The following is a 14592-nucleotide window of genomic DNA, read 5'->3' on the forward strand; positions in this document are numbered from 1 at the left end:
GTTTCTTTGTGCTCAACTTTTAATCTTCCCTATTCTCTTGTTCTATGGCTTCACTTCCTTCTTCTTTTATTAATCCCATAGCTATTGAAATAAAAAATTCTTATCCTTAAATCTTTTCTCCTTCCTGTCTTTCCATTCTTAGCTTTTTACTCTGGGACACTTCTGCCAAATACTTTTCTGTTCCTGTTATTTTGTACTACTGAAAGAAATCTCAGAATCTTACTGATTGGGATAACTGCAAATTCATGCTACTTAACTTCATTTGAGGCCCTTGCTTACTGCTTAGCCTTCCTTTTATTTATCCCATGAGTCAACCACATTCACAATCTAAATCACCACACTATTACTTCTGCAGACCTCCCACTCTTCACCCTGTCCACCCCCCACCCCCACCAAAACAAAAGGAAAAAGGAAAGGAAAAAAAAGACCTCATCTGACTGAAAAGGTTGAAACCATCTATGGCTTTATGATATAACTGAAAGATTGTTGAGTTGGGAGTCAGGAGATGCCTGGGTTTAAATCTCATTTTTGATATACACTAGCTATATGACCTTTAGCAAATCTCATGATTTCACTGTCCTAGTTTTTTCATCTGTAATTACCTCTCATACATACCTTAGAAGTTTTTGTGAGTATCAAATGAGATAATATAAATGACTTTGCTAACCTTAAAGTGATTTGTTATATAAATGCCAACTGTCATCATTAGCATCTCCTCCTAGCATCCATTCTTAAAGACCTTACTATGTCCTTACTCTTCCTCTCTTCTTTTGTTCAAATCTCCTTGTTATCACTTTGTTTTTGCCTTTGATCTGATCTCTCTAATGCATAGGAACGTGCTTCATTTTGATCATACCTTTGAGCTTGCATGCATGCACTGTCCCTCTCACAAGGAGCTCCTTCCTACAAATGTGCTCAGAACTTCCTATCTTTAAAAAACACATAAAACTTTTCCTTTTATTCCTTTAGACTAGGGCATCTTAATTTTTTGTATCCTAGATCCTTTGGCAATTTGGAGAATCCAGTGGACCCCTATATATTGTTGCATAGATTCATAATTGAAGGAAATAGTAAACTTCAACGAGAGATTAGTGAAAATAACGGTTTTTTGTTTTTTTTTTGTTCTAAATTCAGGGACCCCTTGAAATCTGTCCATGAGCTCCCAGGTTAATTCTCCTGTGTTACTTTTCTAGACTATTAGGCACTTGCTTTTGCTCCTCCCTTGGTTTTAAGTAAGTTGACAAACATTTTTTGAACCCCTTCTACATGTGTTTACACAGTGTCTTAGTGGGCTAAGTCCTGAAGATACAAAATGAATTGACCTTTGCCTTCAAGTAGTTTACATTCTGTCAGGGAAAACATACATACATAGACATACATAGATATATGTATATACACACATACAAGTGTGTTCAGAGTAGGGTTTTTAGCAATTGTGGGCAAAATAGGAAAGGGCTTCATTTTGAAAGTGGTCCTTGAGCTCAGTTTTGAAGGAAATGCTAACCTTTTTTGCTCACTTCTATGGCTTGCTCTATACAATTGAAACTCAAGTTTCTCTCCTCTGTTCCCTTTTTAGGGAACACTTGTGTTCACTAAGGTTCTCCCATGCAGAACACAGTAACATATGCTGTTCATCTCTCCTTCTTGGAAATCTTTTTTTTTTTTTTTTAATTTTATTGTTTTCATTTTAGGCAGTTGGGGTGACAATTGGGGTTAAGTGACTTGCCCAGGGTCACACAGCTAGTGTCAAGTGTTTGGTCAGAGGCCAGATTTGAACTCGGGTCCTCCTGTCTTCAGGGCCTGTGCTCTATCCACTGCACCACCTAGCTGCCCCAGGAAATCCTTTTCTTCAGGGCTCATGTTAGGTATCACCTCCACCAGGAGGCCTCACCAGATCATCTGCCTGACAACTGAATGTGAACTCTCGCTTCATGAATTTTCTGAGACCGTTTTGTGTTGCTTCATTACATTTTACCTCATCATCCTTTGTATATATGACCTGCTCCTTGAGGGCAAAGACTGTAATGTTTAATTTTCATTTTCGCCAGCCTCTTTGCACAGTGCCTGCATGTGGTATCACTTGTTAAATCATAAGGTCATAGATTTAGAGCTGGAAAGGATTCATGTAGTTCACCTCTTGCTGATGGTGAGGAAACTGTGGCCCAGAGAAGTGACTTGCCCAAGATCATGCAAATAGTAACATTAGAATTAGAACCCACAGCCTCTTATTCCAAAAATAGCATATTTTTCATTGTACCTTTTTGCCTCTTATTGACTATTATCTCTTGTACAATGAATGCATGTTTGTATTTAATGAATTTAATTCAGTAAGGGATTAGTGGAAACGTTTATAGAATATCAGGTAGAAGCAAATTATGTAACAAGTGATTTGTTGAAATTATGATATGTTGCATATTTATCTTTATACTTTGGAAACCTGGAAAACCAAAACAGTTTCCACTGAGTTTTTAATTGAATTTCCTTTTCCAAAATTTTCTGTTAGTGGAAATGGGAAAAGATTTATTAGTGTTAAAACATGTTAAAAATAAATTTATTCTCATTTTAATTGTTGAGTTTTTGATAATTATGATCATGAAAAACTTTATACCATTTAAGTATATTAAATATTTTTTTTGTATTATGCCTTTGTTTTTTAATTTTTTTTTCACAATCTGTAAGGACAAACTTAACTTTAAAATAGTTTTTATCTAAGTTACAGCTTCTGTAAAAATTATTGAGGATAGAAGGAGTCAAAACTTTACCGTTGGTGGTAGCATTAATTACAAGTGTTCTTATAGCTGACATTAACATAGCACTTTAAGTATCATCGCTATTTTACCTATGAGGAAATTGAATGACTTGTCCAAGGTAAAAAAGATAATGTCTGAGCTGGAATTTGAGGTCTTAGCACAAGCTCAGTGCTTTTCCCACTGTATAACTCTGTTTTTGATTTTCAGAGAACATGTGCAATTGCCTGGCTGTTATCACTCTATGAACCCTCTACTTGCCATGTAAATTTCCTGGAACCATTCTCTTCCTTTTCTCCTAGTACTCTATTTTCCTTTTGCTGAGAAGCTCCACCCGACCTGTGTCGTCCTGGCTTAATGAGGCTATAGGATCCTAGGCGGGAGGAGTAATACTTTTTCCATAAGATTTAGGGGTTCATTTGGCCTTTTTGGGTAAAGATCTGAGCCTAACCATTCGTTATTTATTATGCTGTTTTGGGGAAAGAAATATACTTGCAGTTCTAAACAGATAATTTAAAATACAGTAAAATAAGTAGACTTTCAGAATATAAACTATTTGTGAAGTAGAGACTGCTTATACGTTTTATATATTCCATTTCTTGGAAGTGTTTTATGTTTTTATTAAATTCTCACTGAATAGAGCTTTTTAATATATTCTGTATTCAATTTTATAGTTTTTCCAAGTTGAATTGAAAAATTGACATTATTATACATCCTCAGCATTTACCTTTTAATATTTATCATTTCTTACACAATGCAAAGTTATACTGTAGTTTCAAACTGTACCAAAGTATAATTCAGCCCAACATTTCAGTCATGAGTTACAAGGGAAAAGTTAGGTGGCTTATTAAATGACAGCCTTATACACATAGACTTTTCACCTTGCAAAATGGATCTAGCACAAATTGATCTTGTAGCTGAAAAATAATTTTCAAAATGTTACAGTTTCCCTTAATCCTTTTCTGAGTCTTTGCTTATAATCATATGTTATCTTTCTTTCCTGTGTGTAAAACCTAAAATTTTATTGTAAAGAAAGTTGTCTGAAGACCTTGGTTGCAATAATCAGTAAATAGAGAGGGAGGGGAAAAAGAGATAACATCCCTTCAGGGGAAGCGAAGATTTTCTGAAAGATTGGGTCTCTTGATAAAGGACAATTTTTAATGACCCTGTGACCCAAGAATAAAATATTAACAGCTTTCATGTCTATAAATTCCTTATGATTTACAATAAGACTTTTTCCATTTGGATTCTACATCTCTGTGACAATACCTGTTATCATATTGATACTTGAGTTTATGCTATAATAGTCATATAATGCAAGTTAGTGATGTGAGATTAACTATACAAAATTCACTGAAATTTTCTAATAGTACATCTCTCTCTATATTGAGTAGTAGCAGTGTTTTGCTTCAATTTCTTTTTCATTGCTATGTGCCTTACTTTAATAGTAGACACCTGCTCTGAGAATTCATGCAGAAATAGCTTTCTAAAGGGTGGTTTTCTCATTGGGCTTTCATATGTATTTTCCTGTTGTATTTTTCTTCCATCCCATCATAATGGAAAAATTCTTAATAAGAACATAAGAAATTTTTAAACCATCTTGGGAGACTAGAAGCACGTACTCATATATAGGCCTAACATTTTGTCTGTTTGCCAGAAATACATTGAAGACATGATATTCCAGTAAACTGATACCTTTATAGGCTAAGAGACATTGAAATTATTGAAAGCTCCTGCTTTAATGTAAACTCTTGAATATTAGTGGGTATCTCAGGATTATGGTTAGATAACAGGAAATTAGCCATTAAACTCCACCTTCCTTTTTGATATATAAAAAATAAAAACTAAGTCCATGTAACCTTACACCAGTTATATAAATATATTTTTCTCCTAGATTTGAAGTTTAATTGCTATAAAACTTAAGATGGAACACTTTCTCTACCAATGTAGAGAAGCAGCTGTTCTGCAGTTAAATTTTTTTTTTTTAGGCAATTGGGGTTAAGTGACTTGCCCAGGGTCACACAGAGTAAGCGTCAAGTGTTTGGTCTGAGGCCGCATTTGACCACAGGTCCTTCTGACTTCAAGGCCGGTGCTCTATCCACTGCGCCACCTAGCTGCCCCTGCAGTTAAAATTCTTAAGAGTTGTCTAGGGGGACTGAGTAGTTAAGGGAAGTTCACACAAGCAATATGTATTAGAGAGAGAGACTTTAACTTGTATCTTCTTGACTCTCTAGGGCTTACTCTACCCACTGGGTCATATTGCCTTTCACTAGTTAGCTGCAATTTTTAAGTGCTATTTTCTTGTTCATGAAGCTTATTAATAGGCTAGTTCTATTGATTGTAATATGATGCTAATGAAACCTTAAGTCAGATTCCTTATGTGCAAAATAGGGATGATACTTAAACTACATATTTCACAGTTATGAAGAAATTAGGGCCCTTTTCTTCCTGTTTCCACCTGCTTCTTTTTTTTCTAAACCCCTCCCCCTGTACCCCAAAAGAACTTTTTTTGGGGGGGAAGATGGGGAGTGAAGTCATGGAAAGATGATATAATATGAAAATTTTTGTGAACCATTATTTTACTTAAAGTTTGATTATGTTTAAGTCATTCACTTCTGTCAATATATTCTCCTAACTGCTCTAATAATGAGAAAGTTCTTGGGAGTTACAAGTATCATTTTCCCATGTAGGAATGTAAGCAGTTTAATCTTATTGAATCTCCTATGATTTGTCTTTCCTGTTTACCTTTTTATGCTTCTCTTGAATCTTGTATTTGAAAGTCAGTTTTCTGCTCAGCTCTGATCTTTATATCAGGGATGCTGGAAAGTCCTCTATTTCATTGAATGTTCAAATTTACCCTGAAGAATTATATTCAGTTTTGCTGGGTAGGTAATTTTTGGTTATAATCCTAGCTCCTTTGCCCTCTGGAAGATCGTATTCCAAGCCCAATGTAGAAGCTGCTAAATCTTATGTTACCCTGACTGTGGCTCCATAATATGTGAATTTTTTTCTTTCTGGCACCTTGTAGTATTTGCTTCTTGACTTGGGAGCTCTGTAATTTGGCTATAATATTCCTGGGAGTTTTCATTTTGGGATTTTCAGGAGGTGATTGGTGGATTCTTAATATTTCTTATATTCATATTTCTGGTTCTGGAATATCAGTGCAATTTTCCTTGATAATTTCTTTCTTTTTTTCCTTTTTCCTTTTTTCCTTCTTTTTGGTGAGGCAGTTCGGGGTTAGGTGATTGCCCAGGGTCACACAGCTAGTAAGTGTTAAGTGTCTGAGGCCATATTTGAACTTGGGTCCTCCTGACTCCAAGGTTGGAGCTCTATCCACTGTGCTACATAGCTGCCCCGATATTTCTTGAAAGATGCTATGTAGGCTCTTTTTTTGGTCATGGCTTTCAGGTAGCCCAATAATTAATTATCTCTCCTAAATCTATTTTCCAGGTCAGTTATTTTTCCAGTGAGATATTTCACATTGTCTTCTATTTTTTCGTTCTTTTGATTTTGTTTTATTTCTTTCTTGATGTCTCATGGAGTCTTTAGCTTCCACCTGCCCAATTCTAGTTTTGTGTGTGTGTGTGTGTGTGTGTGTGTGTGTGTGTGTTTTGTTATTGTTTTTTTGCTAGGCAATGGAGTTAAGTGATTGCCCAGGGTCACACAGCTAGTAAGTGTTATGTGTCTTAAGGCCGAATTTGAACTCAGGTGCTCCTGAATCCAGGGCTGGTGCTCTATCCACTGCACCACTAGCTGCCCCCCAATTCTAGTTTTTAAGGAATTATTTTCTTCAGTGAGCTTTTATACCCCCTTTTCCATTTGGTGAGATCTACTTTTTTAAGGAGTTCTTTTTAGTGAATTTTGGTGTATCTTTTTCCATTTGGCCAATTCTGTTTGTTTGTTTGTTTTTGTTTTTGTTTTTGGTGAGGCATTTGGGGTTAAGTGACTTGCCCAGAATCACACAGCTATAGAGTATTAGGCGTCTGAGGCCAGATTTGAACTCAAGTCCTCCTGATGCCAGAGCCTGTGCTCTATCTACTGTACCACCTAGCTGCCCCACCAATTCTGCTTCTAAAGGGGTTCTCTTTAGTGGATTTTTTTGGGGCAGGGAGGGTAGCTCTTTTACCATTTGGCCTGTTCTGTTTTTTAAGGTGTTATTTTCTTCAGTATTCTTTTTTTTTGTGCCTCCTTTACCAAGCTGTTGGCTTTTTTTGTGATTTTCTTGGATCTCTTATTTCTTTTCCCATTTTTTCATCTGCTTCTCTTACTTGATTTTAAAAATCCTTTTTGAGCTCTTGCAAGAATTCTTTTAGGGCCTGAGACCATTTCACATTTTTCTTTGAGGCTTTGGATGTAGCAATTTGACTTCTTCTGAATTTGTGTTTTGATCTTGCCTGTCACCATATTAACTTTCTATGGGCAGGTTTTTTTTTTTGTTGTTCATTCATTTTTTAGCCTATTTCTTGCTTTTTAATTTCATGTTATAGTGGGACTCTGTTCCTGGGGTAGAGGGGTCACCATCCCAAGCTTTCAGAGCTAGTTCTGGGTATCTAAGTTTTCACTTCTTCCAAGAAGGTGTGATCTAAGGAGGTATGGTCATTACTCTCCTTGCCTGTGCTCTGGTCTGTCAGTGACCACAACCACTCTTTTCCATCCTGGAATTGTGACCAGAGTTACTGCTCCCCTGTAGCCACAAGCTTTGTTGTGCTAGTGCTCCTCCTTGCCCTCAGACTTTGACTCAGGATTGTGACCTAGATTCATCTATGGGCCATGCAATAGAGTCCTGCACCTAGTACCAGCAGAGGGATCCCTTTAATCTTCTTCTGACTAGTTGTCCACCTGTCTTACTGTCTGTGGACTGAGAGCTTGAGACATTGACACTGATTCAGTCACTCTCGAGGCCAGCTGCTGATTTGCTGAGGTCAAGCCTGTGCTGGCCTGGACTGAGCTCAACTCTTACCCTGAAAAGACAGACTTCTGCTGCTGGCCTTCTAAGCTGTCTTGGCTGGAAAATTGTTTCACCCTGTCCTTTTGTGATTTACAGATTTATGGTATCATTAACAAGAGAATTTTTGCCAGTGAAAAGAAAAATGTTTATTTCATCAATTTACTGGTCCCAGTCTTCCATTAATAATACTATGAGTAGATAGAAATAGAATGGCAATGTAGTTAGAGATTTGGCTTCCAAGCCAAGACAACATGTCTAAATTCCTGCCTGAAACATCTTGACTGGGTGAACCTAGACCTGCATTGGTAAAAAGAGTTACCCTACCTGAGAGTTCCCAATACCAGTGAAATCACATGTTTGGTTCCTATCCTATAATAGATAAAGAATGAATATTTGATACTGGTATGATCATTATTCTGATAGTGTTGTTGAGTTGTCCTTTTAAAAACTTCTGTGATGTATTATTTCTTGTAAAAATGATACTTTAGAGTTCATCATACACAATACAGCCTTAGGACTTTTCTATTGTATGAAATCTTTGATAGCTTAAATTTTGTGAGTAGTTCTAATTGATTTTTCTCCCATCTTATTTGAAGTTTCCATGTACCATACAATAACTAAATTTTTCACATGCAGCTGATTAGAATGACATTTTTTCAGCTTGTGGTATAACTATTTGTGAAAGCAACCTCATCAAATATAGTAACCTTGTAGTTATAAAAGTAGTATTCAGTACCTGGTTTTGTATATTTTCTGAAGTTGGTAGTTTTTAAATTTAATAATTTCAATAGAGAGAAGCTGCAAGATATATAGCTTACAGATTTCTATACCCAACTGAGTATATATGTTATTCAGACCTAAATTTAAGTTCAGCTTCTCTGGTAGTATGGGCTGTCTAACCCTTAGTAGGTGCTGAGTCTCTGTCCCATATAAACCCTCTAAGACTATAAATTGCAGGGCTTTTGCTCTGCATTAGTAGTGAAAGTTTCCTTACTAAGAAACTGGTAGTGGCCTCTACTGATGAAATCACGAGTTAAAAAAAAAGAAAAGTAAAAAAAAAATATGCAAATTATTTAAGTACTTACCTTGCTTTAAAAAAAAATCGAGAGGTACATAATAATTTTGGTTATCTTTGCTTAATATTCTTTTTGAAATCTAGTTAAAATGCAGAAGGTAACTTTATCAACTGAAGATGTCTCAAACTCCAGAATTATGGAAATGAGAATGCTTTATTTATTGTGTTTGAGTTTATGTGAATAGTTGGGGTTTTTTCAACTTTTCTAATTTAAAAAATAGCAGTTTTTAAAAAATGTTACTTTGGATTTCAAATCTATCCCTACCCTACTCAGTGAGCCATCTTTTGTAACAAATTAATAAAAAAAGAGGAGAAAATTGTTTAGTAAAACTAGCCAACACATTGATTGAATCTGGAAGCATACATATACATTGGTTCACTCTTCCTTCTTTCCTTCTTTCCTTCCTTCTTTCTTTCCTTCTTTCTTTCTTTCTTTCTTTCTTTCTTTCTCTCTCTCTCTCTCTCTCTTTCTCTCTCTCTCTCTCTCTCTCTCTCTCTCTCCCCCCCTCCCCCCCCCCTCTCCCTCTCTCTCCCCCCCCCCCTCTCTCTCTCTCTCTTTCTTTCTTTCTTTCTGGCAATTAGAGTTAAGTGACTTGCCCAGGGTCACACAGCTACTAAGTATCAAGTGTCTGAGGTTGGATTTGAACTTAAGTCCTCCTGACTCCAAAGCCAGAGCTGTATCCACTGCGCCACTTAGCTGTCCCACTCTTCTTTCTAACTTCACACTTTTTGAGTTTGGTCTTGTTCACTTGATGATTAATGGGTATAGAGAAAGTTTTCAATCTTTTTGTTACCTCAGTATGACATTTTATTTTATCAACTGAAAAAAAAAGTACTTTAACTTTAAAATTGTAGCATTTGTTTTAATCGCTGATTTTTTTTTGAAGTCACTTCTTTATAGTGTAAGATGAAAGTTGATTGAAAGTGTTTCTTATAGATTGAAATTACAGAAATAAGAGCCAGTCATTCAACACATTGCCCTGGATTAAGGAGTTTGAGGGGAAAGATAATTTAATTCTGCTTTGGATATGGTGAATTTGAAATGTTCATGGACATCCAATTCAGCAAGGCCTGAGTTGTGGTTCTGATCACTCCATTAAATTGCTCAGTGACCTTATGTGACTTACCCTTTCTAGGTCGGAATTCATTTTTATCTATCAAATGGGAGCTTGGAATAAGATAATGTCTATGTCTTTCTAAGTCCTAAAATTCTATCGTATTTTCTACCTTGCCCATCTTAGGCTATCCAAGGTTCTAGAGATGAGGAATAGAAGCATAATAGGGCAACTTTTTTTTTTTTTCTTGCAATGCCTAGTTTGTATTGTCTAAGCTAGTATCCAGAAAACAAAACTCACTTATCTTCTTGGTATTTTCTGATATAAATTAATATTTTTGTCTTGTTCCACACCAAATCTCTGCATATTTTGAGAACATTGAAACTCAGTACTTGAGGATTGATATCATAAATCATTACCGTTAAATTTATAATTCATTTTCCCCATGGATTCTCATAGAACTAAATTTTAAATATCCTTCAAAACATACTTATCAGTAGGTCTATAGTAGTTTATTTTTCTGGTTCTATAACATTTTTCTTTTTTCCCCAACAATTTTATGCTTTAAAAATTTACTCCAATTTTTTTGTTTTTTCATTGTCTACGTTTTACCTTTATTTGTCCGCTATCCCCCACCCCCACTCCCCATCACCCAGAGAGTCATCCTTTTATAACCAAGAATAAAAAAGAGGAGGGAAAAACTTTACGTTATCTTTGGCTTATTACTTTGTATAACTCCCCTCTTAGGAGAATGTCATCACTGTATTATAAATTGAACTCAAATGTTGTAGTATTAATTAATAGATTCAGTCCCAAAACAACAAAACTTATATAAATCAAACAAATTTCTACAATTTATCCTCCTTGGTTATAGAAATCTACAGGAAAAGGAGGAACATGGTTATAATATCAAGACTTGTCACTTCAAGGGTACAGACTGACCTGATATAAGCGATAATAGAGGAAAGCGCCTTTAGGTCTGTTTAATTCTAGGCATAAGTCATATTTAACAGCTAGTCATGTAACAATATTCCACATATTCACAGGTTATCAAAAGCTGACTTAGGAGTAAACAGGTAGGGAATTTCCTTCAAAACGAAAAAACAAAACAAAATAGAAACACTACAGAAAAGCTGAGTCAAGAGAATCCTACCTTAGGCCATATCGAGGTCATCCTCTCAGTTTTTTCCCAGAGACAGACATTTACCTGTAGCAGTTATCAGACTGTAACACATGCCATTTTCTGCTTGAATAGTTCATTGGTGGTTTAATGAGCAAATTCAGACAACCATATTTGAGATCAAATTCAGAACAATATTAAATTGCCATCCTGAGAGATTTTACCTCAGATAGCAGAATTTCACTAATCATAGCTCAAGTGTTCAAATAATAGCTAACAAGGAACAAAAATATAAGGACATTTCACTTACCCTTCATTTAGAAATTAAGAACAATCACATTCTGTGGTTCTACACATAACAGTGAGTACAGAATAGTTGACTTAAAAAAACCCCAGGAGATTGTTGCTATTATAAGCTTCCAACCTGTATTGCCCATTCATCCCTAAAGCAAGATAGAAATCATTAAATCAGAGGTCTGTTGTTATTAAGTTGGTTCAAAGATGAAACCTCAACATATATGATTTATTAATGCATTGAAGTTATATCTTTAAACCACCTTCTCTACATTTTCATAAGTGATAGCCAAATATTTCCAGATGAAAACTCACTTATTACGGTAAACTTGTCAATGCCCCTATTTTGGCAAGGAGTGGGAGAGGGGATCCTATTTTCTCCCTCTTAGTTTCTGTAACTTCAGTACTTTAGAATTTTACAACATTCAGTCAGTAAGACTGATAAAATCTTATGATCCTGCCTGAATATGTTTCAAGGACTTCATAGATGAAGATATCTTAAAGGGTTTATGCAGGTTTTCCCCCAAACAGTAAGTTATCGTTATCATCATCAACATCATCATCATTCTTTATTTGAAACAAAATATATCCCATTAAATATTGAACAGTTTTCAGATACCAATTTTTTTTAAATAAAATCTTTTAATGGCTCAAAAATAATTTATCTTTTAATCCAGACCCTGGTTAATATATTAGTTTATAAAATTTCGCAGAAATTTCAGAAATACAGTAGTAACATACACAGTATTATGTATTTAAAACATGAAATAAAACTCATTACCAGTCATATAACATCAGTTCATTTGAATGCATTTCCAAATTATCTTACACAATATCATTCATTTGTTAATGCCAGATTCAAATATAGTTTGTATTTGGTTCTGATTTACCACAGTTGAGTTTCAGAACAAAATTTTTATTTCCTTTTAAATTATGCAAAAAGTTAAATCAATTCTTTTATGTTCATAACCTAGCCCCACCCTCCCACCTTTCCCTGAGGCTTTCAGTTTTAACTCTGGATAAAAGATAGGGAGGGGCTCCAAGTGGCTGCCTCAAATTCCTATTCTCCTGCATTCCTATCCCTCTGCTTTGGAGCTTGGGGAGTTTTCCAAAACTTGTGATATGTCCATGTCACCCTTGTGATATGGTCTTTCTGGGGCAGAGATACTGTTATTTCCCAATCATATCCCAGATTAACAAAAGAATTAATCTTCATTCCATTGAATTTCCCCTTTGAAATTTCAAAACTGTTACCATTTTAGGTTCTTAAGAGCTTACAAATGCATAGTCTTTTCTAATTTCCTTAGGTAACCTTGCTTCTAATTTATCTAAATAATTAATTCTGTTGTATATGGATTTGAAAGTTCTACTTTAGCCTTCCCAAAAGACATTCTTAGTTCGTGGTCACCTCCTGTCATTGGGAATATCTGTCTCCATTATTCATGACATGGTCTAGGCCCAGGCTATGGCAAGGGTTCAGGTGGGGGTGGTAAATCTAGGACCTCTCTTCAGTTTTGTTTGTTGTTGTTTTTTAAATCTCCCTTCCCATTCTTTAATTAAATTTTGCTTGTTCTTAAGTTGCTCTCTGATTTAAATAAGCTTTTCTCTTCATGGTCAAGAAAGTTAATAACTGGCAGTTTTTAAGTACTGGGTAAATTTAAACTACTAGTTTGGAATTGCTTTTAAACTAACTTCAGTTTCCTTTCTATCTAGCACAAAAACAATAGATCTGTTAATCTCCAGGGAAAGAGATAAGTGGTCCATTTCCCTGTATTTTCTAATCATATTCTTATATTTCCTTGAAACAAATTCTGCAGAGTAGCACCCCAAAACTCACTAAGATATTTCAGCATTTGTTAAACTCCTTCAGAGTGCTTTATCAGATCACACCAAGAAGGGAGTGAGCTCCTTATTCAGCACTTGCCTTAAATCTGCTTTTCTCAGTGGAATCAACCTTTCTCAGATCTCTTTCATAACTTATAAGTCCTTTTCCAGAAAGGGGAGAGGTGCTTAATCTTAACTGCAAAACTCCAAAATCAACTAAGACATTTTTAGCAGTTACCATAATTTAGAAACTTACAGTAAAGATATTATGTCAAAGACAAATTTAGTCTCTAATTAGTTTTTTATAATGACATAAATTTCTACAAACCAGAAGTTTTCCCTTTCTTTGTTATCTGACTTTTTATCTGTTACTTCAACCTGATCAGGGCAGAAATAACAAAGTATTTTACTGGTATAGAGAGTTTACCATCAGATTATAGAAAGCTGGGGGAACTATTTTGAGTATGAAACTTCATTAATTTTCCCCAGAATATTAAACTCTGGCTGCATTTTTTTTTTTTACACCAGTATTTGTGGCCGGCTGCATTTTCTCCTTTGAAATCTTCCAGAGTACAAATAACACTAGATATGACATGAAGACAATACGATGATTTTAGACAATACAATAAAAGAGACACATAGGAAGTCGGAGCACGCAATTTACTAAAAGCCATTTCAAGACCTTTAATTTGCAGTAATTGAGAGTTTCTTCTTCAGGTTGAATTTGGGACCTATTGAGATTTTCACATATTTTAGACCAATCTTAATTTCTTTAATGCACAATACTCAAAAGTGTCAAATTGAGGCCAAAATAGGTTATTAGCTGAATCTTTTGCAGTTTTACACTATATTTCACACAATTTAATTTGGCATATTCTTCTGGTCTGAAACCAAAAAAAGATTTCTGGTGGGGTTCACCTGAGTATGCTTACTACCAGATCCCATAATTTCCCCAACAAGTTTACCCTAACTTATTTCCCTAAGGGTACTTCTACTGTGAAGAGGCTATCCTTAATTTACACCCTTAACGGGACTTCCCAGAGCTTATCTACTTCTCTAACAGTGTGGGGGTTAATCTTTCTTTGTGGGGGGGGGGGGGGGTGAGGCAGTTGGGATTAAGTGACTTGCCCAGAGTCACACAGCTAGTGAGTGTTAGGTGTCTGAGTCCAGATTGGAACTCAGGTTCTCCTGACTCCAGGCCCCATGCTCTATCCACTGCACCACCTAGCTGCCCCAATCTTTCCCAATAATGTGGCATTTTACCTTCCCCAGCAATGTCAGGTCTTATCTTAGTTCAGAAGAATTTGAGATCGAGACTTACCTCTGAGGCAGTCTTCCCTGAATAAGTCCCTCAGTGAAAAATTGACCAGAACAAATCGCTATTGTTCTGTGAAGTTTGGATCCAGTCAAAGGACCATACTTGTGGACCTAAAGGGCCTCATGTGGCTTCGAGGCTGCAGGTTTCCCAACCCTGCCTAGGATATTCTTCCGAAAAGCTATCCCAGGGGACTTGAATCAAACTCCAAATC

At 35.7% G+C, this 14592-nt stretch overlaps 1 protein-coding gene across 4 annotated transcripts in view; it reads left to right on the plus strand.

The window, feature by feature from the left end:
• LOC114054078 (YTH domain-containing family protein 3) overlaps positions 1-14592 on the plus strand; it is a 43365-nt gene that overhangs the window by 13573 nt on the left and 15200 nt on the right. The window lies entirely within an intron of this gene.

This window comes from Vombatus ursinus, unplaced genomic scaffold, assembly GCF_900497805.2.
Source record: "Vombatus ursinus unplaced genomic scaffold, bare-nosed wombat genome assembly UNPS02014812.1, whole genome shotgun sequence".
NCBI classification, from domain to species: Eukaryota; Metazoa; Chordata; class Mammalia; order Diprotodontia; family Vombatidae; genus Vombatus; species Vombatus ursinus.